This window comes from Panthera onca, chromosome B4, assembly GCF_046562875.1.
Source record: "Panthera onca isolate mPanOnc1 chromosome B4, mPanOnc1 haplotype 2, whole genome shotgun sequence".
NCBI classification, from domain to species: domain Eukaryota; kingdom Metazoa; phylum Chordata; class Mammalia; order Carnivora; family Felidae; genus Panthera; species Panthera onca.
This window is the reverse complement of record NC_138345.1, coordinates 111,393,548-111,420,779: the sequence shown is the minus strand read 5'-3', so window position 1 is coordinate 111,420,779 and position 27,232 is coordinate 111,393,548. Positions and strand designations below refer to the sequence as shown.

Here is a 27,232-nt window from a genome sequence, read left to right as displayed (position 1 = left end):
CCAATGATTCTTAAATTTCTCTAAGTCGTTTTGAAAAGATAATCTGTTCTTCTGAAAGCAGTCTTGAAATAGTGTCAGGAAGGGCTATTGTACCACACCAACCAATTCCTTAACAGTGATTAAAGAGAGGAAGAGAGGGGTAAGAGAGGAAGAGAGGAAAAACTATCGTTTTGCCCAAGTGCTAATTTTTCACGTCAAGGGCACACAGCTCAAAAGGTAATGTCTAACCTGGTAAGATACATAAATTGATAAAAAAAAACTATATATATATATATATATATATATATATATATATATATATTAACAGGGTCAACTGGGCGTTTTTTGCTTTTTAAACTTTTTACGTATTTTGTTACTAAGCCTTTAAAATATTTTAAAAGAAATGCTACCAGAGAACGAACATACATAATAAAGTCTTGCATCGCTTGTATGCTTTTAAGAAGACGTTACAAATATTCATTTTTCCAGTCCTGGAGTTAAGAGAAGGGAGGAGACTCCGCAGAACTTATCTTTTTGTTCTGATTAAGTGGTATTGAAAACAACACTGCTAAGGTCTCTGGACGAGCGGCGACGGTTAGTTCAAATAGAAGCAATTGGAGGAAGATGGAACACGGTGTCTTAGGTAAGACAAATCTTTACATACAAGTGTGCATGTGTTGGAGGAAGGAAAAACAGTTTTATTTTTAAAGTAGATGTCTTACGAGTGGTTTCTTTTTTTATTAACTTGCAAAATCTCTTGAAATTTGGATCAAAGCAGGTTACTTCTTAGCCTCTAAATACCGCAGGTTTCCCGGTGTTTGTTTGTGTGTGTTTTTTTTCCATTTTTTTTTTTTTTTTCACCCACACGAAAGAAGGGTGTTGGGTCGAGATGCTACAAAGTGAACTAAAAGAGCCAATGGCTGGGTATAGGTAGGAAAAGCAAACCCAAAACGAAAACATGGGGATTTTAAGCGCGGATCCCGAGACATGCCTGGGTTAACCCTTTGGGCGCTGCAGCGGGGATCCCCGGTGTCTGGGGCCCGACCGACTGGAACGGAGACGAGGCGCCCCGCCCCCGTCGCGGGAGTGGGCTCTCCTCAAGGAGCGAGCGAGCTGAGAGGCACTTTTGGCGTCCGGCGCGTGCGTCACGGCCCGGGACGGGCAGCGAGTCCGGTACGAAGTGGAGCAGAGACGCGGCGAGGAGCCGCTCAAATGTCCGCTGGCGCGGGGTCAGCCTTAACCTGTCCTCGCCAGGAGCGCTCGCCCTCGCCCACCCGCCGGCCCAGCTCCCGGCTTCTAGAGGGGCGCAGGCCTGAGGGTGGTTCGGGCGGGGCCCCAGGTGAAGAGTGCCCGCGCCCGCCTGCGGCAGTCCTCGGCGTCCTGCCTCCACACTCGCGGCAGCCTACCGGCCCCGCGCCCAAACGGCAGCTGTGAGTGACTGACGGAGTCACCGCCCCTTGCGCTCCAGCCACCCCCTCCTCCCCCGCCGCCCCTCCCCCGCTTCGATACGTCATGGAAACACGGACGTCAGAGCTTCTCAGCCAATCGCAGGCAGCAGCAAGAGGAAAGGCGAGAGCGGGAGGGGGCGGGGGCAACGGCCGACCGAGGTTCTCGGGGAAGGAAGAGAGGGAGGGGCGTGTGGAGGCGCTTGTCCCCCGCCCCTCACTCCGGACACCCTTTCCCGACCGCGCGGCAAGTTCTAATCGTCGGGCGCGCGCTCGCCTGTCGGGGACGCGCTCGCTGGGTCCTCCCCTTAAACGCCCTCTCCACGCCGCTCGGCTCCTAGTCCCCGTTCGAGCCGCGCTACTTCGGCGCGCGCGCGCTTGCCCGCCCCCAGGCTCCCCGCGGGCTGCGTCACGTGACCGCGCCCAGCCGAGGCGGCAGCAGCGGCGGCGCGAGCTTCGGCGGCGGCGGCGGCGGCGGCGGCAGTGGCAGCGGGAGCAGCTGCGCCGCCAGCGTGGAGCGGGAGGCGTGTGGGTGTGGAAAGAAGGGAGCGCCAGACCGGAACGGGTGAGCGTTCACCTCCCCCTGCCTACCCCGGCAATCTTGCGGGCCACCCGGTGCAAACGGGGCCCCTGCCCGAAGCTTTGCGCATCCCCCTCGTGCTTGGCCGTCCGCTCTCCGGTGGCCACGACCCCGCCTGGAGCGGACTGGGCTGCGGTGCTCACGAAGGGGGCTGCACCCCGCCCGCCCCTACTGTTGCGGACGGCGGCGTGAGGCTGGCGGAGCTGCCCGTGCTGAGCGCGGCGCGCCCTGTGTGCGGCTCTGCGGAGCCGAGGAGGCGGGTCCTGCGGGGACGCGGGCGGCCACTCGGCGGCTGCCGGGCTCTGGGCGGGGGCCGGGCTGGGCGCCGCCTCCTCCTCCGCCGCCGCCTCCTCGCAGTGCAGCGTGAGTAGGGAGCCCCGGCTGGTGGACGCCGAGCCTCTGGGCTCCGCGGCCGCCTCATCCTCGAGGTGCAGCCGCACCTCCGCGTGGCGCCCCGAGCCCTGCAAGTCGGCTACGGACGAGTGGAGGACCGAGCCCCACTCTCCGTGCTTCCCGCTGCCCCTCACCGCTCTCACCCCCACCCCCCGACCCTCCTGCAGGCTCCCCTTCCTTCCCCCCTCGGAAAATGGTTCCTGTTGCCGGGCGAGGTGAGTGGCGGCTGCCGCCCGCCCGCGGCGGTGGCGGCGGGTCAGGTCACCTGCGGGGGAGGCTGGGCGGAACGTCGAGGTTGGGGCGTCGCGGCTGGGGTCTTGACAGCTGGGTGTTCAGTGGACTGCGGCGCAATCGGGACAAGTTGGCGGGGGCGTTCGGGGCGCCCCTCGCAGGTTGTCTCCTGCCGCGCTCGCCCCGGGAGATCATAAAGGTGAGCGGGTTCCTCGGCGTGCGCCTCAGCGCCGGGACCGGCCGGGAGTCCCCGCCCAGAGCTTGAGGGACAGGGCTCGGTGGGGCTTCGTGTCTACACCCGCAGCTCTTTGGCTTTTCTCAGCCGCCTCGGCCGCGCCATAGCCCATTTTGCTGCCGGCCGCCCCCGCCCCGGCGTGTGGTGACCTTGAGGGCAGCGGTGCCCTGCACTCTTTCCCCAAGCCCCAGGAGGGTCACCCTCTAATCCCCAGCTTCGGCCCCACTCGCGCTCCGCGAGCTGAGAGCGGGGTCCCCTACTCGTCCCCCGGCCGGGTCTGGTTGATTGATGCGTTGTCACACCGGACGGTGATTCCGCGGGGAGCTAAGGAGCAGCCTCGCTTTTCTCCCGGCGTCTTCTGGCCCCCCCAGGATGTTGACGGTTGCTTCCGATTCGGTTTTTTAGACTTAGTTTAAAAGGAAAAACAAACACCAACCCACAAGCCCTGCGTCCTCCACTCCCCCTTTGGAAAGGGTCAGTAAGAAAGAACCGCATTCCAGTTGCGGGGGTGGGGGTGTGCTCCCTTTATCCCATCCTGCAGGAGAATCTTTGGCTAAGCTAGTTAGCGACCCCTGGTTCTGCGCCGCGGTCACTAGCCAGGTTGGTGTCCGTGCGGATTTCATTCACCAGTTTTCTGCGGGACTCGCAGCGCTGGGAGAGCTCGCATCCTGTGCGGTGCAACGGTGCTTGGTGCCGAGCTGGGGGTGGGAGGGCCGTGCTAAGGGAAGTCAAAGAGGGTCTCTAAATCTGGGGAGGGCTGGACCCTATACCACACGCAAATTTTTACCTTTCCCTGGGGTTAGAGCCCAGCAGTCACCTTTGGCTGTTATGCATGCTACTTTTCTGGGTTTATTAATAATCTAATGGCTCCTGTTAGTATCGATTGCTGTTCACGATGAATTAGTTATATGGATTTTTTTCCCCATATGTGTGTAAGTATATGCATATATCTGGATTGTCTTTCAACATGGAAGCCTTTGTTGTGTTTAACCTCCCCCACCTGAGGACAGTCTTATTTTAAAATAAAGCTCTTGCTCAACGTGGGTGTATTTTATAATAAGAAGTACTTTTAAGGATCTGCTTTGTATGAGGCTGTCCTCAAGCAGAGGGTGTGTAACCCTTTGGATGGTGGCCCACGTGAGTCAATAAAGGGCCTTCACCGCTTGCCCTGCCGCTAGCCTTCCTCCGACACCCTGTCCTTGCGTGTGGCGGAGGCGGATTGGGGGTATTAGAGGGATTGGAGGAGAATCTGCTTTTTACTGGTGCGTTTCATTTGGGTCCCCCGCCCCCACCTTTTTCTTTTCCACCCTGGTGAGTTCAAATTTGAAGTAGATAGAAACGTTTTTCTTAAAGGGAATCTTTGAAAACTAGTACATGAAATGGGCTCACTTAGCTATGATTTCAGGGGGACGTTTTAGTTTCTACCTTGCTTTGGACGAGACAGTTAAATTGCTGTAATTAAGGGTGGATCTCTGTCCTGATTTTGGTTTGGGTGTAACTGCAAAGATCTTTGAAAAGTAACTGTTATTTCCTACCATATAGTCTGCAAAAGTGAGTCACAATGGGTGAGTTGAGGACAGAGCGCCACCTTTAATTTAAAATTTCGTGATTTTTTTTTTTATTAAAATGGTGAAAATTCAGAGTACGCCTTCTTGGTTTTTGTTGCGGCTATCATTATGACATCTCCATTTAGATGTTAAGGTGAAATTGTCTTTAATTTTTTTGTGTGTTAATGGGGGTTCCTGGCATTCTATGGGAAATACTGCTTTTTAATTGACGCTTGTGACTTAATATAGGATTCTGAGATATGAGGTGAGAAACTAGTTTTGATTTGTGCTTGTGATAATAGAAGTAATGATAGTCTGGACCTACTTAGGAAAAGAAATAAGGAAATAGCTGCATTGTAAATAGATCTTTAAAATGAGCTATTGCCACCAAATAAAGGTACCTACCGTTATGATAGTGGTTTTGCAAGTGTTTTTTTTTTTTAATACAGCGTATGTGCTATTAACAGATTTTACAGTAAAGATGCAAAAAATCTGTAAATTTATTAACCTTGAGTAAAGTTAGTAATTCTTCTTTGTTTTTCATCTTGCAACAGCTTGCCTTTTATGGTTTTACTGCAAGTTTTACAATTACTTGTTTTTAAATGATATAAATGAGGACTTCCAGCAGGAGTTCTTACATTCAAAGTTATTAAAGACCATGTTGGGAAAAGTGGTTTCTATATGGCTCCTTTCAAATGCATCTCATACAAAAATAAATGGAGTTTTTAATGCTCAGAAAATAAATGATATAGTGACAGTTGAATTTGTGAGATTCCCTTCCCTGCCCACTTGCTCCCCCCTGTCCCCCCCCCCATCAAAAATTGAAGGTACACTGTCTCTTTAGGCACAGGATACTTTTTGATAATTATTACTACAGATGTAACATGAAGAAATAAAGATTTAGCTCATGTAATGAATGACTGGATATTACCAAATGGTTTTCATCATCAACCACAAGATATTATTGCCCTTCTATCTGTATTTAAGGTTTAATTTGAACACTTGCAGTTTCTTCATAGACTACTGTAAACCATAAGCTGTTCAGCTACAGATGTTTCATTAAGTTAAAATTGAACACAAAATTTGAGATGAAGAGTGGCTTGTGCTTTTTCAGTCTGTGGAACATGGCCTCATGTTAAGGACATTAGTTGAGCAATTAGGTTGATATATGTAAAGTAATTATACATTGTTATGCATAATTTGATAGAATCTTCAATTTAGGGGTTAAATTTACCAAATTCCTTTGTCTGACAGACATGTTAACTTAATTTTGGATGAAACAGTCTCTTACCTTGTGAACTGAGTTGTATAGGTCAACAGGTTTTAAGACGAATGGCCAGTTACAATTGTCAGTCTTTTATGTACTAAAAACAACAAAAAGAGTATTTGCCCCTTTCTTTCTTACTTTTTTGCATTTACATGCAGCTGAAATTGGTTTGTTTTCACTTTTTAATTCCTGAATTTTGTAATAAATGAGCAAAAACATAAAGGAGTAAAGATCAGGGAGCAAAAACCTAAGAATTAAATTTTTGCAGCTTGGGTAAGATTTTACTTGCCCAGTTGGAGGGGAGTGTTATTATCTAGTCGGTGTCATGATATATAAAAGGGTAATGTGAGTAGCTTATTTTGGAATATATAGAATCTGTGGTAACGTCAAAAGCAAATGATACAGAGTAGTTATGGGAAAAATATTTGGAAAGAGAAAAAACTTTTAAAAAGATGTCTTTTTTAGCTTTTACAAGTGTTTTACATAAACACACATGTATGTTGTTGCTTTGTTAAAAAAAGTTTTATTATGGAAATTGCCAGTCATGAGAAAGTACAGAGAATGATATACTCAGTGACCAATACTGACAATTATCAATTGGTGGCCCATCTAATTTCATTTCTATCTTTACACATGAAATAGATCTGTTATAAATGGGGACACAGGTAACTGAAGTGAATTTATGTGAATTTTACTGGTAATTTACAGAATACACAATTAATGTCCAATATCTAATTGAACCTGAAAGGTAATTTTTATGTTCTTCATTGTTTTACAGCAAGCTCTCAGATTTTGCTCTCAGTAATAATGCTTTTGGTCTGTAAAGTGCTTTACAGTATTTCAGAATATAACATGTACTACCTCATTTGAGTCCACAATAAATAATCCTGTGAGATGAGTAAAATCGGTAGTCCCTCCCCGCCCCACCTCAGTTAGGTAAACTGATTTGTCTAGGCCCCACAGGCACATAGCTAACAGCTAGATTAGCCAGAACTGGACTCTAGGTGGCTTCTTGGTTTTGCTCCATTGCTCTTTCCATTATACATGTTTTTATGTAAGTTTGTGAAAGTTATGTAAGTTTATGAAAAATCAGTTTCTGATCAGAATAAATTTAATAGTGTAATATAAATAGATTTGTTTGGGTTTAACTTTATACATATACTCTATTGCTTATGTTTGGTATAATGTAAACAGTTCATACTCTGATTTACTTAACAGCTCAGTAAGATATATTTGAACATATTTGAAATACTATATTTTTAATATTGTGGATTGGATCATTCTTAAGTAAGGAATTTTGTTTTCAAAGACCGGTTGGTCTTTGAAATGATTAAGGGTGTCTTGTATCTTGTGTTAAAATGGCCTATGCTACAGGTTTCTTTTAATTTCTGCTGTAATTTTTTAATGCACTTGTTTTTCTGCCAAACATATATATTACCTGAGTCTTTTTGAAATATTAATTTGTAATGTCATTTAGTTTTACAAAGGTCCCAAACAAGGAGATTTTAGTTCCTCAAATACAAAAGCTTTTTATAAATCTCGCAAGGCAAGTAAGTAGTGGTTCTCCAGCATTAGTGTGCATGAAGATTACCTGGGGGAGTTATTCAAAGTGCAGATTCCCTGGCGTTGCCCCTGCAGTTCTGATTCAGCACATTTGGGGTGGGGCCCAGTGGTCTGTATTTTGAGAAACATGTTAAATTTATAACTAGGTTAAAATTATATTATGCAGTAGGAATGCCTTTATAAATTAGAAGGGCATCATTGATTTGTTTGACTTGGAACATAACAGAGTTAGTGCTTTCAAACAATTTTGACTCTTGTAGCCAAGTTTGATTTGTGGACTTGGTGGGTTTTGTAACAGTTGTAAACCTGGTAAATTGAAAATATTCTTATCTTTGTTCACTGTCTTCTTTCAGAAGATCCATCTGTGATTATTTATTAAGTTACTTATTATTAAATGTTGTAAACTCCTAGACAAAGAACATTCTTTTTGTTTTCATGCCCCAGTGTCTGCCATTTCCAAATGACTTTAACGTGGGGACTTATTTTTGTGAAAATAATGCATATTATGTCAGGACAGTACTGTATATTTATGCTTTAGTCTAGCTCTTATTTTTTGGTAGAAAGAAAAATTTTGTATGTTCCTTAAAAGGACATACATTGGTGGATAAGTAGTGGTCCTTAGAATTTCAGTTAACAAGCAGCTGTTCCTTCAAAAGCAGCAGGTTAGTGCCTAATGATTTTTCAAGAATATGAATAAGACTAATTGATAATTTACTATTCTGTGCATTAAAGCAAGTTACTGCTCCTTTTACTTAAATGTTAAATAACAATTTGTACAGCAGTTTGTTTAGCCCTCTACTATAAGGTCCAGTCGATGTAAACTGATTTGACTTTTTAAACTATTTTATCTAATATTATATACCACATATGGATTACTTTCTATTTAAAACCAGTCTTAAAATACAGTTGTTGTTGCTTTGTTATAACAGGATGGTAAATAGCTTATATATCTGTATTTAAAATACATTTTATAATGAAATTAATTGAAAAGTAAATCCATTTCAAGACTGTGTTGAGCATTTTGTTGTTGTTCCAAAAAGTTAGACTTAATTGGCTGTGCTTTAGGATATATTTAGGAATTATGGGTTATAATTTACAAATGACTGTAGAAATTGAAACTAATAAAGAGTTTTGGCAGAGAGATCCAGATAAACTATGGGTAAACTGTTAACCATATTCTTTTGAAGCTACTTCTTATTAAAATTTTCCTAGGATAGTGTTAACTATTTTAAACAGTATGCAGTGTTTTTAGTTAACTCTTTGCTAAAAACATTATTTGGTATTTTTAGGTACAATAACTTACAACAATATGGTATCTCAAAATCTGGGATATCTGCTTTGTATTAATATTACTGTCACCTGGGCCTCTGGGGGAAAGAATAAGGATAGTTTTGAATGGACCAGTGCTTGCTTACATTGTGAAATCTGAGATTATACTGCCTAACTGTAAACTGGTATGACTACTGTAAAAACCTGGTAACTTTAGGAGAAAAAGTTGTATTTTCTGAAAAATAGATCTTAAAAAGGATTTGATTGTTTAAAAGATGCTTTTTAAATAACTTCGTTATTAACTGTGGATTTATTGTTCACTGTACTAATTCAGTGAGTTTGCTCCCAGAAGGATATTAAACAATTTTTTTACTCTCTAAATGCTCAGATCTGCTGCTTTAATCTACCCTTCATATTTGTGCCAGAACTTTTTTGTTGTTTTTAAAAAGCTTTCCTGCTGTCATTTCGTCACTAAAACTTTTAACGGTTCCTCGTTTTTCTCTTTATCAACACGCACCTTGACTTTGAAGGCCTTTTGTAAAGTAGCTCAGTATTTTCCAAAGTGTCTGTTAGAATGCTGGTTCTAAGAAATATTAATAGGGGTTTTATAAGGGTAGAGGGGCAAAACCAACATCCAAGATTGCTGGTTTATGCAGTTTTCCCTTTGGTTCTTCTCCCGTCCTTTGCTGTGCTCACATGGACTGAATCTATGTAAATGTGTTTACTGTTTTGCTCCCGTTTCACAGAGTCCCTTTTAGTGGATCATCCCACCTGTTACTTTTCTATATTACCTTCAAGGATCACCACTTTTCTATACTACTTAATGGAATCACCACTTTGTACACCTCCGGTGGGTGCCATTCGCGTAGGTCACACTAGGAATCATGTTTCCTGCAGCTGAGAACAGTGCTGCAGTAACTTAGCGCTGTCCACTGCCCACTCTGTGACAGTCACAGTCTGGCAGTCTTCCATATACACCCTTCTCATTACCTTTGCTGTCATTATGTTTTTTCCTCTCACCTGATAGGAGCCTCGATCTTCTTGTCTAAGTGTTCCATCCTTCAGAACTCAGCATTAGTCTACCTTTCTCAATCATCACTCATTAATTTTCTTGTCTGAATTTCTCTGCATTTGTAGTCTGGGTCATACACTTCCATTTATTATGAATCCTTTTTGTTTTAGTCATTATTTCATTTGGAAATAATATAGAGGAGTTGAGATAAGAACATGGGTTCTTGAGGATATATAAAACTTTAGCAAATGTCCAATCAGTATTTTTTGGCATATTGATTAAGGACTTAGATATTGTGTAGCTTGCATTAAGGGAAAGCAGATAAGGTTAAGGAATTTTTCTTGGTAAATTTCTAAAAACGCTTTTTACCCCTGTAGTTTTTATTTATTTAAAAAAATTTTTTTAATGTTTATTATTTTTGAGAGAGAGCTCTAGACAGACCCACAGAGCATGAGCGGGGGAGGGGCAGAGAGAGAGGGAGACACAAAATCCAAAGCAGGCTCCAAACTCTGAGCTGTCAGCACAGAGCCCCACACAGGGCTCGGACTCATGAACCATGAGTTCATGACCTGAGCTGAAGTCAGATGCTTAACCGACTGCACCACCCAGACGCCCCTTCCCTTTGTAGTTTTAACTTAGATGGACTTATAGGACAACCTGTTTTACTTCTGGAAAACAACCATATTCCACAGAATGTTGCTGGGACAATAGAATTTATCTTCTATATTGGAAGTCCTCCATTTCTTAATTTCAGTTTAGTAGTCTTTTAGGTTTTATTCTGATTGTAATGAATCATTACATTAGCAAAAATTTATATTGTAAAGTGACCAATTTCACCTTTCCATTATTTCTGTGACTTCTTTCATCACGGTGGGTGTTCTTCAGATGTGTTTGTTGGATCTGTAGTCCATTAGCATATTTATTGCATGATGTAAAATGCGATAATTTGAAGCCCATATTATGGTTTAAAGTATAAACCATGATACCCTTGTTGTTGCTCTTTATTGATAGAAATACTGTTGGAGCTAAGTTTTTAACATTTTTTTTTTAATGTTTATTTTTGAGAGAGAGAGAGAGAGAGAGAGAGAGAGCATGAGCATGAGCAGGGGAGGGGCAGAGATAGATGGAGACACAGAATCTGAAACAGTCTCCAGCCTCGGAGCTGTCAGAGCCCAACACAGGGCTCAAACCCACAAACCATGAGATCATGACCTGAGCCAAAGTCGGACTCTTAATCTGCTGAGCCACCCAAGCGCCCCTGTTGGAGCCAAGTTTTTAAATGTATGTTTACTGCAGGTTCTAATTTTTTCAAGAGAGAGTTCTTTTCCATGAACTGAGAGGGAACTGTTACCTCATGAGCTGGTGCAGGATCATTGTAGGCATCAGGAAGAAGTATAGGTATAGGTCTGTGTTAAAGTTTAAAGCATAGTGTAATTATACTAACTGCCTTCCTTAGGTCAAGAAAGGAAAGCCTCTACTTGACTTTATCATTTCTGTTAAATGTTCATGGAATACATAAACTTATAATGTCAAACATTTAAGCAATTTAATATAGATTTATATAGAGTTATTATGTAAGCTGTTATATTACAAAAAAACACTTGAGAAAATTTTCTCTCCAGAGCTCATTCATTTTCCAGTGATTGTTCTTCCAGCCCTTTTAAATTGTATAGACCTAATTATTGGTAAGGTATTATTGAAGGAATTCTGAGACTTGCTCCTGCTTTAACATGGCAATAGTAATCATACTATATAATTGCTGATCTAAAGAGTGTAGAATGATTTTGATAGTGAAAAAAAAAAATAAAAAGAATCTGTGAAGGCAGAAATCTGTGAAGCTAGCAAAAGTGGAATGGGTTAGGGCATGATCTTTTCCTCCTGGGACACACATGGATAACATTTGCACATTACTTACTCCATGCTGCCTGTCTAGGACCTAGAGTTATGTGAGATTTTCAGTTTTTTGCTATAATTCTTTCTCCCTTACTTATGCCTAAAATGAAGTAAAAGATGCCTTCAGTAGTCTTTGTTTAAAAGGTGAATCACAGGCATGCCTGGGTGGCTCAGTTGGTTAAGCATCTGACTCTTGATTTTGGCTCCGGTCATGATCTCACGGTTTGTGGGTTCAAGCCCTGTGTCTGGCTCCTTGCTGACTGTGTGGAGCCTGCTTGGGATTCTCTCTCTGTCTCCTTCACTCTCTGCGCTGCCCCCCAAAATAAATAAACTTAAAAAAAAAAAAAGTAAATCACAAGCCAGGGTCTTTGGACAATCCTGACACTAGTACCATGGTGGAGAACTTTTGAGTTAAAGGGCAATAATGCAAAGAGAGGACTGAAAACAAGGAAGGTCAGTCTGTGACATGGGAAAGAGGTGATGGCAGAGTCTACGGAAAGGAGATAACCTAGCATCAGATCCTCTGAATGTCTGGTATCAGAAGAACAAACATCTATCAGGCAATCCTTCCCTGAACACAGAGTGAATTTAGAGTAAAGTTTCAATTCACCTGCGTTTGAGCTTATTAAACTCGGCTCTTTTTATATATGTAATTGAATGCTGGAACTTACCTGATCTGCTGCCTCTGGTCCTCTTGCCACGTCATTCCTTTTGCTAGGAATACCCACCTTTCTCAGACTATTCCTGTGTCTTTATGGTATGGGTGACTGGACCTAAAACTTCTGATTTCGGTTTTTACTCTGTGATGTTATGTTAAGATCGCTCCAGATTTAAATTTGAATTTTATCTTCAGTAAAAAGCCAAGTGACCTTGGGTAAATCACTGGGTTTCTTTGTTACCTTCAAAAAAGTAAAAAATATAAGGTCAAGGAGTTTTTTTTGTTTGTTTTTTTTTTCTTGGAAGTGTTGACTTAAAGTTTTTTTTAATGGCCGTTGTAGATCTTCTCTCCCCACTCTGCCCCAGATTTTCAACCATTTAATTCTTTATTCTTTTGGGTTTGCCTTCTAATTTTGTCTTGTAACTAGTTTATCATCATTTGATGTTTCGTCTGTGATAGGCAGTTTTCATTCATGAAAATGATCTAGCTTTTCGATAAATGTATTTATCTAAGACTTCCAGTTAAAGAAGTGGAATATAACTGGCATTTAACTCTGCTCCCTACCAAAGATATACTGGAATGTGAGAATGTGTGAGTTTACATATTGTGTTAAGATCTGTAGCCTTCTTCCCTCACTTAGCTTTCAGGCTGCTGGCTAGACTTATAGTTGCCTTCTCTGAGGACTCTGACCAGCTGTGGAGAAAGGACCTAAAGATTCTGGCATTGGCTCTGTGCTTGTGTGAGGGTTTGTCCAAAAAAAAAAAAAAAAAATCTCCACGCACCCTACAGTGAACTCCATAGTCAGAAAGTCCCACGTGTGAATCCAGAACTCGTATTTAGTTTGTGTTCTGTTTTGTTCTTTCAGAATTAAAAAAAAAAAAAAAAAAAAATTGTTACAGCTCTATTAAGGAATGATTGATGTACAGTACACTGTACATATTTAAAATGGCAAACTTGATGGTATACGTATATTGCAGTGGAAATATCACCATGGTCAAGTTAATGAGCACAACCACACCCCTAAAATTTTTCTTGTGCTTTTTTTGTAATCTTCTCTCTCTTCCCTTTTCTGTCTCCTTCTTTCCTCAGGCAACCACCTATCTGCTTTCTGTCATTATAGATTAACTTGAATTTTCTAGAATTTTCTTGTACATGGAATCGTACAGTATGTGCTGTTTTTTGCTCTGGCTTTCCTTCAGCATAGTTATTTGAAATTCACCCATGCTACATATATTCATAGTTCAATTTTTGGTATTGCTAATAAAGATTTGCTTTTATGAGTATACCACAATGTGCTTGTCCATTTATCTGTTGATGGACATTTTCAGTTCGAGTAACCTGTATTATCCATTCGTATCTTTTGTTCACTTTTTAATTAGGTTGTCTGCCTTTTTTTTTATTGAGTTGTAGTTTCTTTATATACTCCAGATAAAAGTTCTTCAGGAAACATTTATGTTTGTGTTGGGAGTGGGAGGAAGAATTGTGTGTAGCCATTAATAACACCTGAATGTGAAAAAGCAAGCTGGAGCACTGCAGTATTATTTGTAGAGATGGGCTTACGTACTAAAATGAATGGCACCTATTTCACATGACCTCTGAGTGGAGTATGGAGTAAGGGGACTAAAAGAGATGCTAGTATTTTACGAAAATAAAAAAACAAAAATAAAAAATAATCCTTGTAGATCAGTTTCTCTAAATGAATGTTACGCACATATAAGTTTTCAAAAATGAATACATGTATGGACTAAGTTGATACGTGTAGATAGCCCAGGTATCCATCTGTAATTCACTTCTTGTGTCTGTACATTCTTGGGCAACTTAGATTCAGAATTCAGTATTACTTTGGGTAAAAGAATAAATTTTTATAAAAATGTAAGTGAGCAGTGTGGACGTGACTAAAAATAAAACAGTCCACCACAACACAAGAGCCTTGATTTCTCCTGAAAGTTTTCTACTTTGCAAGTTCAAATTCATTCCTTTGTTAGGTAGAACAGCTGGTTGCCATCTTTGGTTTCTTGAGTTTCTCTGGGATGTTCCACACCACCACCACTCCTTCCCCCACACCCCAAGCAGCTCATAAAAACCTGTAAAGACATTTTTTCCCCCAAATAATTACATATAGTGCTCTTCCCTAATAAGAGTCTGGTATGTGATTTCTCCATTTCTTCATCTGGATAAGTATATGCTCTTAGTCTTAAAAGAGTTTAATCCCATGAAGTGTTGACTTGTGAGAGACTCTTTAATAAATCTGTTAAGGAGTACGCTTTTGTAGGTGTGTCTTAAGAATTAGCCATATTTCAGAATTCTACCCCCTTCATTAATTTCTTATCTTCCCTTTGAGGAACTTGATATTTGACTAAATTTCTTCCTTGTTGCTCTTTTTGTGAAGGAAGTGGAACCTCAGGGGGAGATAGCAGTTGACTCTTAAGAGTTGTTGGAATTCAAAAAGGAAAAAAAAAAAAAACCCAAAAGCTACTGTTCTTTTACCAAAGTGCCATGAAAAATAGACCAGCTGGCTCTAAAACACAGTACTGACTTTGACTTAGATAAAGGGAATTTAAAATTATTGGAAAAGGGGCACCTGGGTGGCTCAGTTGGTTAAGTTAAGCATCCAACTTTAGCTCTGGTCACGCATGATCTCACGCTTCCTGAGTTTGAGTCCTGCATCAGGCTGTCTGCTATCAGCACAGAGCCCGCTTCAGATCTTCTGTTCCCTCTATCTCTCTGCACCTCCCCCAGCTCATTCCATATGAAAAAATAAATAATTAATTTAAAAATTAATTAATTAATTTAAAAAATAATAGAATAATTGAATAAAGTGAACACCACTGTATTGCTTTCTACCTGCCAGGTATTGTTCTATACCCTTTATAAACATTAATCTGTTTAAAGCATGGGTTCTGTGGAATTTTGGGGTGAGAGATATTACTGAAAGTGGAAAGAGTTATTAATGGATTTAAGGGAAAATCCTAAAATACAGTGACTTATCTAACTTTTTTTTTTTTTTTTTTTTTACCAATTTAAGATGTAACAACACTGATGGTATAATGTTTGGGGAATATAGACCAATGTAAAAATGAAACACACTCATGATCCTGCTTGTGTTTATTTTTGATCCTTTAAAAAATCTGTACACTTACTAACATGCTTGAGGTAGTGTAGGTATAATTGTGTGCTTTTAAAAGCTATAATATTTTCTCATGTCATTAAATTTTTTTCATTAACATCATTTTAAACACTGTAGTATTCCATCCTATGGCAAATTTCCTTGTTATTGGATATTTGGGTTTTGAGATTTTCTCTTATGTTAAATAATCCTTCAACAAACACCTTTATTTATAGTTTATTTTCATCTCTGATTATTTCCTTTGTAATTACTGGATTTAAAGGGTTTTGGTAGTTATCTCTTCATTAAGATTTTTCTTCTGGTTAGGTATTTGGGATTCTGTCTTTTCTTGCTGTGTGTACAGTTTATGCCATTCATTCTGGGTCCTTGCTTTGCTTTATCAAATTCTCACAGCATTTTTACAGACTCCTATTTTGTTGTTGTTTACATGTTTGTGATACTCAGTTTGAGAGCAGGTCTGTTCATCTTACCGTTGCTCACCCCTGGCACAATGCCTTCTACCTGTAAGGTTCTTAATGACTCTTGAATGAGCATCTTGTGTCTTGTCTTGGGCATGAATCCACTGACATTGGACTCCAGTAAAATGCTTGTTCTGTCTCTCCTTAGAAACCATAATATGCTTGTGGTGAGAATTTATCACAAGGCACTATTCCTTTTAAGTTCTGCTAAATAATATGTCAGCTGAATGACACTGTTGAAGATGAGAAATACTTCGTTATAATTATGCTGTATAAAATTAATCCTTTCTGAAACAGTTCCACCATCCCTGCTTTTAGAGGGTAGGATAAGTAGACTTTACTAAGTAGAATAGAATACTAAGAAGCCCATAGAAATGTGTGTTACTTTTATTTCAGAATGCCAGTGATACATAAAGTTTTTCTAAAATGTTTCTTTACAGATTAATATATCTTTTCTTTAATAGAGGAGAAGACTACAAAAATCTAACGTTAAACTTTTAAGTGCAAATGTATGTTGAGTTAATCCTCATTAGTAGAGGTTCTGTACTGTTTACAAAATAAAACTTTAGAGTTTTAGGATAGTGTCCTAGCAGGCTCTAGTTATGACATCGTATCTGGCTTTTCTTTTTTCTAATCCTCAGATTTTGAGTGGAAAATTTAAGATTTTGGATAGATACGTTCCTTCAAAAAATATTTATGTGATCACTGTGCTAGACAGTAACAACTGTGACCTGCCAAGAAGAGACACTGTTAAGCAGAGCTTTAAGTTTGCCTCTTGCAGTGTCCAGTGTTCCTTCTCAGTTTCTTTTTTTATGCGGTGATTCATCAGGTGCCGTGTGCTTCCAGGGAACAGATGTTAAGTGTGTGCACATGTCTCCTTCCTGGTCTTTGATCTCTTCCTGTAATGAATGGGGATATATTGTTTCCAACTCTTCTTCTACAAAGAAGAAAGGCATTTTGGACTCTGCTGTCAAGTTTCCAAACCTCAATAGTTTTGCTACCATCGTTTGCTATTTTTAGAACTCTTGATAGTGATCGCTGTCCTTCTGTCACTATTACTTTTGGAGGTTTTTTGAGTTGTGTGGAGCTCTCCTTTATTTGCACATAGAGTCAAGGTACAGAGCCAGGCTATCAGTTCTGAGTTGTGTCATCATCTTGGACTTGCCCTCACGGTCTCCATTCTTGTTGGGTATCTGTAGATTCAAATTGAATGTTTCACAAAGGGAGGCTATATTGGTGAAGATCTTGGTCCCAAAAGGATGGAAAACTTTTTTTGAAGAGATTCTTTGGCCATGCCTCTCCACTGTATTCAATACCAGGTAGCTCCATGAGGCAGATGCCCCAAGGAGTTGAAAAGGAAGAAATGTTGAGTGATGGGGGGGGGGGGGGGGCGCTAAACAGATCACTGTTTAGCGGAAAGCTGCAAATGTACACTAAGAATTTTCTCAAAAGTTGCTGGGTTATGGTGGTGTTGAGAACTTTAAGGTGACAGCTACAGAAGTGGGATGTGGTAAAGGAAGGAGAATAGGACAGGTATGTAGTTGACTGTAACTTTTTAACATTTAGTAGCTATACATCAATATGTATGTGTTTAAATACTAAAACCAGGTGTTGTTTTTTTCTCTTAAGTGCTACCTCTTAGTTACTTGGAAAAGTTATAGGTGTAAAAGGATAAAATGTACCAAAATAACTCTATCATGGCATTCTGCGGTGTTGAGGTCAGTGAATAATGGTTTTGTTGTGGAATGCGGATCACTGAACTAATTGCTATCTAGAAGGCCTCTGATTGGGAAGGAATGAAGGAGGAAGGAGACTAGAAGAATAGGGAGAAGGAGTAGGGTAATTTCCCTCCTAGCCCAAAGGCTATTATTTATCTGTCTTCCTGAACCATGTAAAACAAGTGGAGAACCAGGAAATTGGCAGGAAAGTCCTCTCATAAGCCAGAAGTCCATGCATAAGAACTCTCAGTGCCTCACTTCAACTTTAGGTGTTAACTAGGTGTGTTCTCTAGCATCTTGAGTATATTCCTGTAACATTTTGATGATTGATTTCCGGGCATACTGCAGATAAAACCAAAACTGGAGAAACTGCAAAGGTTGTTCAGAGGCAGGTGCAAGTATTACAGGAAAGAATTGAAAATTGACATTTGACAGTGGAAAAGGAGGTTTTTAAAACCAAAAATAAAAATTCACAAAACCTATTAAAAAACAGCCATGGAAAATTTTATTCAAAAACAATAGCTCTGTGCTGCTCTTCCCATCTGGACCAGTCATCTTTTGGGACTCCTTATGGAACTCCTTTGTGAAGATGAAGCCTTCCCAGCTCGTCTAGAAAATTAGAAGCTTCTTTCTGGCACTTACTGGATTCATGTGTGTCCAGTTAGACTCTGAGCCACCTGTGCTGCCCCATCTCTGCCATGACAATGATCACCTTCAGTCATACCAGCCTGTTCATTATTCTGTGACACACTTTGCACATCACATTCCCCTTGCCTGAATTCCTCACATTACAAAATACTGCTCTTCCTTCGGGAAGCACTGAGTCAGTTCTTTGATGAAGCATTCTCCCAGCTTCCCTAGGCAAGGTCACTTCCATGTCTGTGTGGCCATTACTTCGTACTGTGTGTTTCCTCTGGGCCTTTGGGTGTCTCCTTTGGTTAAGCGTCCAGCTTTGTCTCAGTTCATGATCTCGCAGTTCGTGGGTTCGAGCCCTGTGTCGAGCTCTGCGCTGACAGCTCAGAGTTTGGAGCCTGCTTGGATTTTGTGTCTCCCTTTCTCTCTGCCCCTCCCCACTCACAGTCTGTCTCTCTCTGTCTCTCTCAAAAATAAACATAAAAAAAATTTTTAAAGTGTGTTTCCTTGATTCTGAAACATCATTTAGAAAATAAACTGATCTAATAGTAGTTGTAGGGAGTAAAATGAAAAATACACATGCAGAAACACTTTTACTAACTAACGGAAGCATATCATAGGCGTATTCCACTCTCTTCAATACAGAAAAATTCGAGTCCAAGCCTTTTCTGAGTTACAGGTCATGTAAATCATTTTAGCAATTGATGAAGAGTAGCATGGTAACATGTTGCTTTTTATAACCTGTGTTCTATGATCTTAGGCTCCTTAATGTCTTTGTAATTGACCCATAACTTTGAAACTTAGTGAAGTATATAGGTTTTGTTTGTATTTCCTATTGATTAAACCCAATGTTACTTTTTTTTTTTTACGTTTATTTATTTTGAGAGAGAGCACGAGTGGGGGGTGGCAGAGAGAGAGAGAGAGGGAGAGAGAGAATCCCAAGCAGTCTCCACAGCGTGGAGCCTGACACAGGGCTCGATCTCATTGAACCCTGAGATCGTGACCTGAGCTGAAATCGAGTGAGATGTTTGAGCCACCCAGGCACCCCAAACTCAAACTTTTGTTTTTTAAAAAAAATTTTTTTAATGCTTATTTATTTCTTGAGAGAGAGACAGAGACAGTATGAGTGGGGGAGGAGCAGAGGGAGAGGGAGGCACAGAATCTGAACCTGACTCCAGGCTCTGACCTGTCAGCACAGAGCCTGACATGGGGCTCCAACTCTTGGAGCACGAGATCATGACCTGAGGCGAAGTTGGATGCTTAACCAGCTGAGCCACCCAGGTGCCCCTCAAGGTTATTTTTAATGGTCTTTATGTTTTTTATGTCTTTTTTGTCCTTAATGTAATCATAACTTGGAGTGCTAATTCATAAAAGAGAAACACTACCCTTAGTTTGATAATTGTGTGATTATCTGACGGGTGGCAAATTCTGTTCCTTTTAAAAAAACTGCTTTGCCTGATGTGTGACAAGCAGTCTGTGTAAAAACTAGATTTTGGTTTCAGTGTTACTTTTTAATTGTAGATTTTTGAAAGATATTTTAAAAAAGGAAAAATTAAGGATTCAAATTCCCACCGATTCAACATGGAAAAAAGGGTAAAGGATCTATTTCATGGGCTAAAAATGCTGGGAAGTGGAAAGAATGATTCCTGAAATATATTTGAGCCAGGAAAATATGGTGTTTCTAAAATATAATTTATTATCAGTGTCTGTTTGTAAGTCCATGGGTAGAGTTTTCAAAGGAATGGGGTTGGTTCATTCCTCAGGACCAGCAAAGTACCTGGCACATTGTAGGTCTTTAAAAAATGAGTGGTATTCCTCAGTGATTACTTGCCAGTTTAATTATGTTTGACTTTTGAAAGTTGCCCACCATAATTCTGTGGTATGTTGTTGGAAGATTTTATGTAAAATATTAAATTTTTTAAGGCTAAGTTTCAGCTTAGGACAAATATCTCATAACCTGATTCTGCTGAATAAATAAGTGCTTTTGACATGACGAGTGTGAGCCCCTAGTAACAGTCACAGACTTGAGATCCCACTGCGTTCGTTAAAGAAAATGGATTTGGCTTAACTGGCTTTGTATTTGAGGTCATGAGAATAAAGCATTTGATTTTCCTTTATAGTAACGAGGAAGGATTGTGTAAGAAATGTGTTGCATATAGCAGTTGATATCATTTATTCTGTATAGCAGCCCTGTAAGTAAGGTGATGGCTCCTTTCCCTGTAGGTCCCTGGGTCAGTTTACCCTCCCACATGTTGATGGCAGAGAAGGCATGTGATGGGCCCACTGTAACTCCCTAGACACCTGCTGCTTCAGCTTTAATACACTTTTGGGCTGCTGACATGTTACCAGAGGTTTAAATTGATGTCGAAAGGTACATTTTTTCTTCTTGGAATTAAAATGGTCTTGCGTGAATCTTGTTGAAGGAAGTGCTTATCTATTCACCTAAGGCTTGATGAAAAATATACAAGAGGCTAGGGATTTGGTTTATTCTTACTCTAAATATTGACTGCGAAAAGCCAAATTTAAATTTAGTTCTGCTTAGGTTGTGGGAAGATTGTGTCACACATTTAAACTGACAAACAATGAAGACTTGATATTATCCTGATGTGTTTTTCTTTTTTTTAATGTTGCATTCATTTTTTGAGAGAGAGAGGGAGAGAGAGGGGGAGACACAGAATCCGAATTAGGCTCCAGGCTCTGAGCTGTCAGCAGAGAGCCCGACATGGGACTCAAGCTCATGAATGAGGAGATCATGACTTGAGCTGAAGTCAGATGCTTAACCAACTGAGTCACCCAGGTGCCCCTGATATTATACTGATCTTAATGGGAGAACTTATGCCACCAGCAATATTAGGAGGAAATAGTAATTGTCAATGAATTGTGATATATCTGATGCTATCTAGGCAAAAAAGTTAAGGTCTGTAGTAGAAAAACATTACATGCAAGACCCAAGAAAGCACAGAGGTCAAAAGTAATAAGTGATACATAATAAATGGTAAAACACGTTTATTTTTTAAAAAGCATGATTTGGTTGAATTTATCTCAAAAATTTGAACAAGTCATTAGGGCTTAGGATGTTGACATTCTGAATCCACAGTGGAAGTTCCATGTTACAAAATTATCTTTCATGGACACTTGCCTTGGATAAACAAATTTCTGTGATGCAATTATTTAGCCAATGTCCCTATAACATATAGTGTGAGCCATCCACCTTTCTTTAAAGTTTTTTTTATGTATTTTGAGAGAGAGAGTGCATAAGCAGGGAAGGGGCAGAGAGAGAGAGGGAGAGAGAGAATCCCAAGCAAGCTCCTCACTGTCAGCGTGGAGCCTGATGCGGGGCTTGAACTTATGAACTGTGAGATCATGACTAGAGCCGAAACCAAGAGTCGGATGCTTGCCAACTAAGCCACCCAGGCACCTTATTAATGAAACTTATTTACAAAATTATTCTTGATGATAGATCTTTAAAAACATGAAGATTTGATGCCATTGAGGATATTTTTTAAGTTTATTTATTTTGAGAGAGCGCATGCTCCAGTGGGGGATGGGCAGAGAAAATCTCAAGCAGGCTCTCTGCTGTCAGCACAGAACCTGATGCGGGGCTCAATCCCGTGAACCATGAGATCTTGACATGAGCTGAAACCAAGAGTGTGACACTTAAATGACTGAGACACACAAGTGCCCTAAGGATATTTTCTTGAAAAAGTGACCTTAGTGAAATTTCTAAAGGAAATTTCAAAATAAGTGTGCTTGAAATGTTTTTAGCATTGGCAGCCTTATTAGGATGAAATAAGTCTATTAATTTTGGGTACAAAAATAAATTTAGGCTGTATGTTTTCTGATATGTATTTTGATATGTTGATCATTATAGGTATGTTGAATAGTAAACAGCATCTAGATCAGAGTTTGGATTTATTAGATGCACAGTAAATGCTTACGAGAGTGAATCCAAGTATCCAGAAAGTTCATAGCTGGAATTTCTATCCAATTTATGCTTCAACTATAGAAACTCAAGCAGTCAATATGAATTTAATGCAAAAAGTGAATTTCAGGTTTGTCATAGGATCAGTGTGGATTCAGTGCAGACTATCACGGCTCCTGTATTTGTACTATTCTACAATGACATTTAATACTAGAAAACACTTGCTTAACTTTTGTATACATAACACTGTGTGCACTGTACATAAAGAAAGGGTAGGAGATGAAGGGGATGATCCAAAGAAGTATCTCCTTAACGTGTATGAAAAGCTAGGTGAGATGGACGAATTGAAGTACTAATATAGCAGAGTAAAGAATAGGTGAGGGTTAAAGTTACGTTGTGCTAAGCATAGTTTCAAGTGCTGCACTGGATGCTTGAGTCAGTATTGGTTAAGGCAGTTAGTCTCCGTTGTGTTTAAATGGAAATTTATTGTCTTTCCATTTATGTATTGTAAATAGTGATGCTAAATGAGTAAGACTTGGGATTAAGTGCTTTCATGAATGTGAGTAGTCCAGAGTTCGACCTCTGACTTTTAATTTTTGTAGGTCCCTTCTCTGATCTGCAGCTTGTAGTAGCTGTGCAAAAACTCATGTCGGTCTCCAGATATTTTATAAGCTAAAAGATTTATGCAACTGATAGGCTTTAACTGTTCTTTTGTAGCTAATTCAGTTACGGAATAACATAAAATGGGTCCTCAGTGGTTGAATGAAAGAAAGTGCTAGAAGTCCATCATCTGATAGAATAAGCAGACAAAAATGACCTTGACTTAAGGCTTCATCTCTTTTAGTTAGATGCTTGCCAAAGATTTTGATCTGGAATGATGTCTAATTGATAAGGTAGGTTTCTTTGGGTGCCTGCATAGGATCTTCTTAATTGGTCAGCAGGATGGTCCTTGTAGGAGTGTTCTTGTATGTTCTTGAACTTTTTTTTTTTTTTAAACATCTGCCTTACTATTCTGCATGCGACCAAATTGATGGAAAGAATGATCTTGAATGCACTGTATGAGTTTTGCCTCCTTATTTTGACATCTTTCAGTGGCTTCCTGTTATGTGAAATATGTTTGGTTTTGTTTAAACATTGTAAAAGCAAATATTATTGTAAGTTGTAAAATCTAGCAACTGAAATTGCTGGGTAACATTTATTTCAATGCCTTGTTGAACTTACCCCCAAATATTAGTATTTTTCTGTCTTAGCAAATGGAGTGTATGGGATAAAACTTAACTTTTTTTTTATTTTGGTGCCCCAGTTTTATAATTTTTACTATCAACTCTTCATCAGATCATGTATGTTAAGAGGGAAAATGAGTAAATTTATGCTTTTCCAAGAACATTTGGAATGTATTTGTAATTAAATATTCAGGTTAAGTTCTAATTAATGAGAATTTTATACCTTTTTAAAATGATGTTTTGTGTAGTAGTGTCTTTAGGAAAATGACATTGTCAGTGTTATTTAGGTAAGGAAGGGACTAGGTGATTAGACTGACCACTGTCTTGACCTCACCGCCTAATATGTTCAAAGAGGCTAATTTGTATTTCTAGAAAACATAAGTAACCCCAAGCGATATAATGTTAAAGTAATTATGGATATATGGTAGAGACAGGATTATATTTTTATTTGTATACCCAGTTGTTTTCTCAGTATATGTGCTGCCACTGTAGGTGGCACTTATTACCGGTTTAGCTAATGTAAATTTGCTACATGCATCTGTGCACTCAAACACACATCACATACTTGAAATACGAAACCTTTCCCAGTTATGTAGTTTTCACATTGGGATTGAGCACAGATATACTGTGTACCAATGTAGGCATAATAAAGCATGTGGAAGTGGCCTGTATCTAGAGAGTGTTCTCAGGCTGATTAGTTGGTTTATGAATGTGATCAGTTGGCTAAGGTTCATTTTTACATGTCAGTAGTTCTTAATAAAGATTGTACTTAAGGGGCGCCTGGGTGGCTCAGTCAGTTAAGCGCCCGACTTCAGCTCAGGTCATGATCTCACAGTCCATGGGTTCGAGCCCCACTTCAGGCTCTGTGCTGACAGCTCAGAGCCTGGAGCCTGCTTCAGATTCTGCTCCCTCTCTCTCTGCAACTCCCCCGCGCTCTCTCTCTCTGTCTCTCTCTCAAGAATAAATAAACATTAAAAAATTCTTTAAAAAAGAATGTACTTAATGTAGAACCATTTTTTGAGATTATTTGGAAGGTCTTACTATGTGCTTCATTACACTGGATACAAAAGGGAAATACAGTTACAATTTTTATATCCTTAACTGCAGACTAAAATAAGAGTGTGCTCTAAAGCATATTAGTTATCTGGAATTCTTGTAGAAGGGGAGACCAGAGTTGGAGAAAGGGGTCTAGTAAAGAGTAGACCAAAGTCAAAGTGGGATGAATTGTAGATAATGGAAGCAACACCATTTTGTACTTGGAAGTAGACTTCTAACAGTTTAAGCTGGATATGCTTCTGGTTTATCTTCTCAGGGGAGTTAGGGTATAAAATAATCCTTCTTATCATCTAAAAAGGGTGAAAGATTGACTTGAAAAACGAGTTTCACAGATGCTTAAGGGAATTTCAGAGAGTTTTTTTTTTTTTTTTAAACAGTGACCAGTGTTTTCAGTTCATACCTAGAGAGAAAAAGCATTAAAATTAAATATTGCTTGAGGTAAAAGGGAATATATTAGTCTTCTAGGATTGCTATAACAAAATGCCACAGGCCAGAAGAGTTAAAAACCAGACATTTTTTTCCCTCACAGTTCTGGATGCTAGAAGTCCAGGATGAAGGTGTTGGCAGGTCGGGTTTTCTCCCGAGGCCTCTGTTCTTGGTTTGTAGATGGTGGACTTGCTGTGTCCTCATGTTGCTTTTTCTCTGTGTTCACATCCCTGATGTCTGTTCCTCTCATAAGGTCACCAGTCCTATTGGAATAGCTTCCCACCTTTATGACCTCATTTAGCCTTAATTATGTCTTTAAAAACCCTGTCTCCAAAGACTGTCACACTGGGGGGTTTAGTGATTCAACCTAATGAATTTTGAGGAGACACAATTCAGTCCACAACAGGGAACACAAATAAACTTACAGTACAGTGTTATTTTAGTCAAATAGCACGTAGTTGTCCGACTTTAGCATGCACAGGAGTCACCTGGAAAGCTTGTTAAAACACATTGCTGGGCCCCACCCCCAGGGTTTCTGATTTAATAGGTCTGGAGTGGGTCTGAGAATTTGCATCTCTTTTTTTTTTTTAATGTTTATTTTGAGAAAGGGAGTACACACACGAGCATGAGCAGAGGAGGGGCAGAGAGAGAGAATCCCAAGCAGGCTCTGCACTGTCAGCTTGAACCCACGAACTACGAGATGCTGACCTGAGCTGAAATCAAGAGTTGGACCCTTAACCCACTGGATCACCTAGCGCCCCTACCCATTCCGTTTTTTTCATCTCTGTTTCCACAATGAGAACTGCAGCTTCCAACGTGAACACTTTGCTCGGTCCTACAGTACACATGATACAGTTTGAGAACTTGTAGATTCTTGTCACTGTCATAAGCAAAGGTGCTAAGAGAAGTTTAGGATTTATTTATACTCCCTTTTCCCTCCAGGCACCAAGCTATATAGTAAAAATGAAACTGTGTCAAGAAGTTATTTGCACTGGATTCTCCCCCTTCGCCTTCAGTGTGGCCATCTTTTTCATTTGAGATGCAGTTGGGTTCTCTTTACTTCTGTGGTATTCAGTTTTAGCTCCTCTCCCCAACCTTTTTGTTTCAGTTTTGTATCTTGAATATGGAGAACGTTAGCGTGCTTCCAAAAGTCAAAACTGCACATAAAAAATGTACACTCAGAATTGTCCATCCTTTCCTTTCAACCCACCCACTCCTGCTTTTTTTGCAGGTAACCAGTTTTCTTGTTTTTTGGTTTATTCTTAGTGTTTCTTTTCCCCCAAATATACAGACTTAGGTACTTTTTTTTTTTTTTTTTTTTTAATGTTTATTTTGAGAGAGAGTCTGTGTGTGAGTAGGTAGGGGCAGAGAGAGAGGGAGAGAGAGAATATTAAGCAGGCTCCACACCCAGAATAGAACCTTCCACAGGCTTATCCCTTGACTCTGAGACGATGACCTGAGCCGAAATCAAGAGTTGGACACTTACCCAACTGAGCCACCCGGCCACCCCGTATGTGTGTTTTCTTACTTCTTTCTAAAAACGTGGTGTAGGTTTTGCACTCTGCTTTTTTTTCCTACTTGGAATATCCTGCAGATGCCTCCATACTGGCTTGCAGAAATCATCATTCCTTTTTTATAGCTGTATGGTATTCTTTTGTATGTGCTGCTCTTTATGCAACCACTCTCCTGTGTTTGAACATTTAGGTAGTTTCCAGCATCTTGAAGTTATAAATAATGCTGCAGTGAATAGTTTTGTGCATGTTTATTTTCATATTGTTAAGATATATCTTCAAAGTAAATTCTTGGAAGCAAGATTGCTAAGATGGAGGGTAAATTTATTAGCTATTACCAGATTTCCTTCTATAGGGATATGCCGTGTTCTGGTTATTTGTTACTGTTTGACCTGCACCAAACTTAATTGTATAGAACAGTCCTTTTATTGTACTCCTAGATTCTAGATGAGACATTTGGGTAGGGGAGAGCAGGGTATCTTGTCTCTGCCCCATGGTGTCTGGAGCTTCCACTGGGAGATCTCACATCGCTGGGAGATAGGGACTACAATTATATGGCAGCTCCATCACTCAGCCAGCACTGAGACAACCGAGGCTGGGCTTGTTCAGACTGTCAACCAGAATGTGTATGTATGGTCTCTCAGTGCAGCTTCAGCTTCTTCACAGAATTGACAGCCTGAGTTCTGAGAGGGCATATCAGGAGAGTGAGTGTTCCCAGACAGCCACAGGATACACAACCTTTTACGACTTGGCTTTTAGTTTGATGATGTTGCTTTGGTGGTATTTTGTTGGGGGAAGCACTTCCGAAGTCTGACCTGTTCAAGGGTAGGGAACATAGACCCCATCTCTCCATTGGACTAGTGCCAAAATTTTGCAGTTATGTTTTACAACTGCCACGTGATGTTTTGAATGCATTGCTCGTGAATTCATTGTTTCCCTAAAGCCTGAATTAAATAGCATACTTTTCAGCTTTTAAATTTTTGTTAATATGTTTGGTAAGAGATGGTATTTCACTATAGTTTTATTTTGCATTTCTAAGTGACATTTTCTTGTCTTTAAAGGGCTGTTTTTTTTATTTTTTACGAA

The 27,232-nt window shown here is 40.2% G+C and overlaps 1 protein-coding gene across 5 annotated transcripts in view; it reads left to right on the top strand.

Moving 5' to 3' along the window:
• Positions 1-530: 530 nt before the first annotated feature.
• ATP2B1 (ATPase plasma membrane Ca2+ transporting 1) overlaps positions 531-27,232 on the top strand; it is a 132,147-nt gene continuing 105,445 nt past the window's right edge. For 2 of the 5 annotated variants that reach the window (XM_060656800.3, XM_060656805.2), the window contains exon 1: positions 1,602-1,989. The gene's annotated coding sequence lies outside the window, so the exon portion shown is untranslated. Of the gene's footprint in view, positions 623-1,601; positions 1,990-2,369; positions 2,613-27,232 lie in introns of those variants that run through there. The other 3 variants (XM_060656803.3, XM_060656804.3, XM_060656802.3) reach the window with 3 other exon arrangements.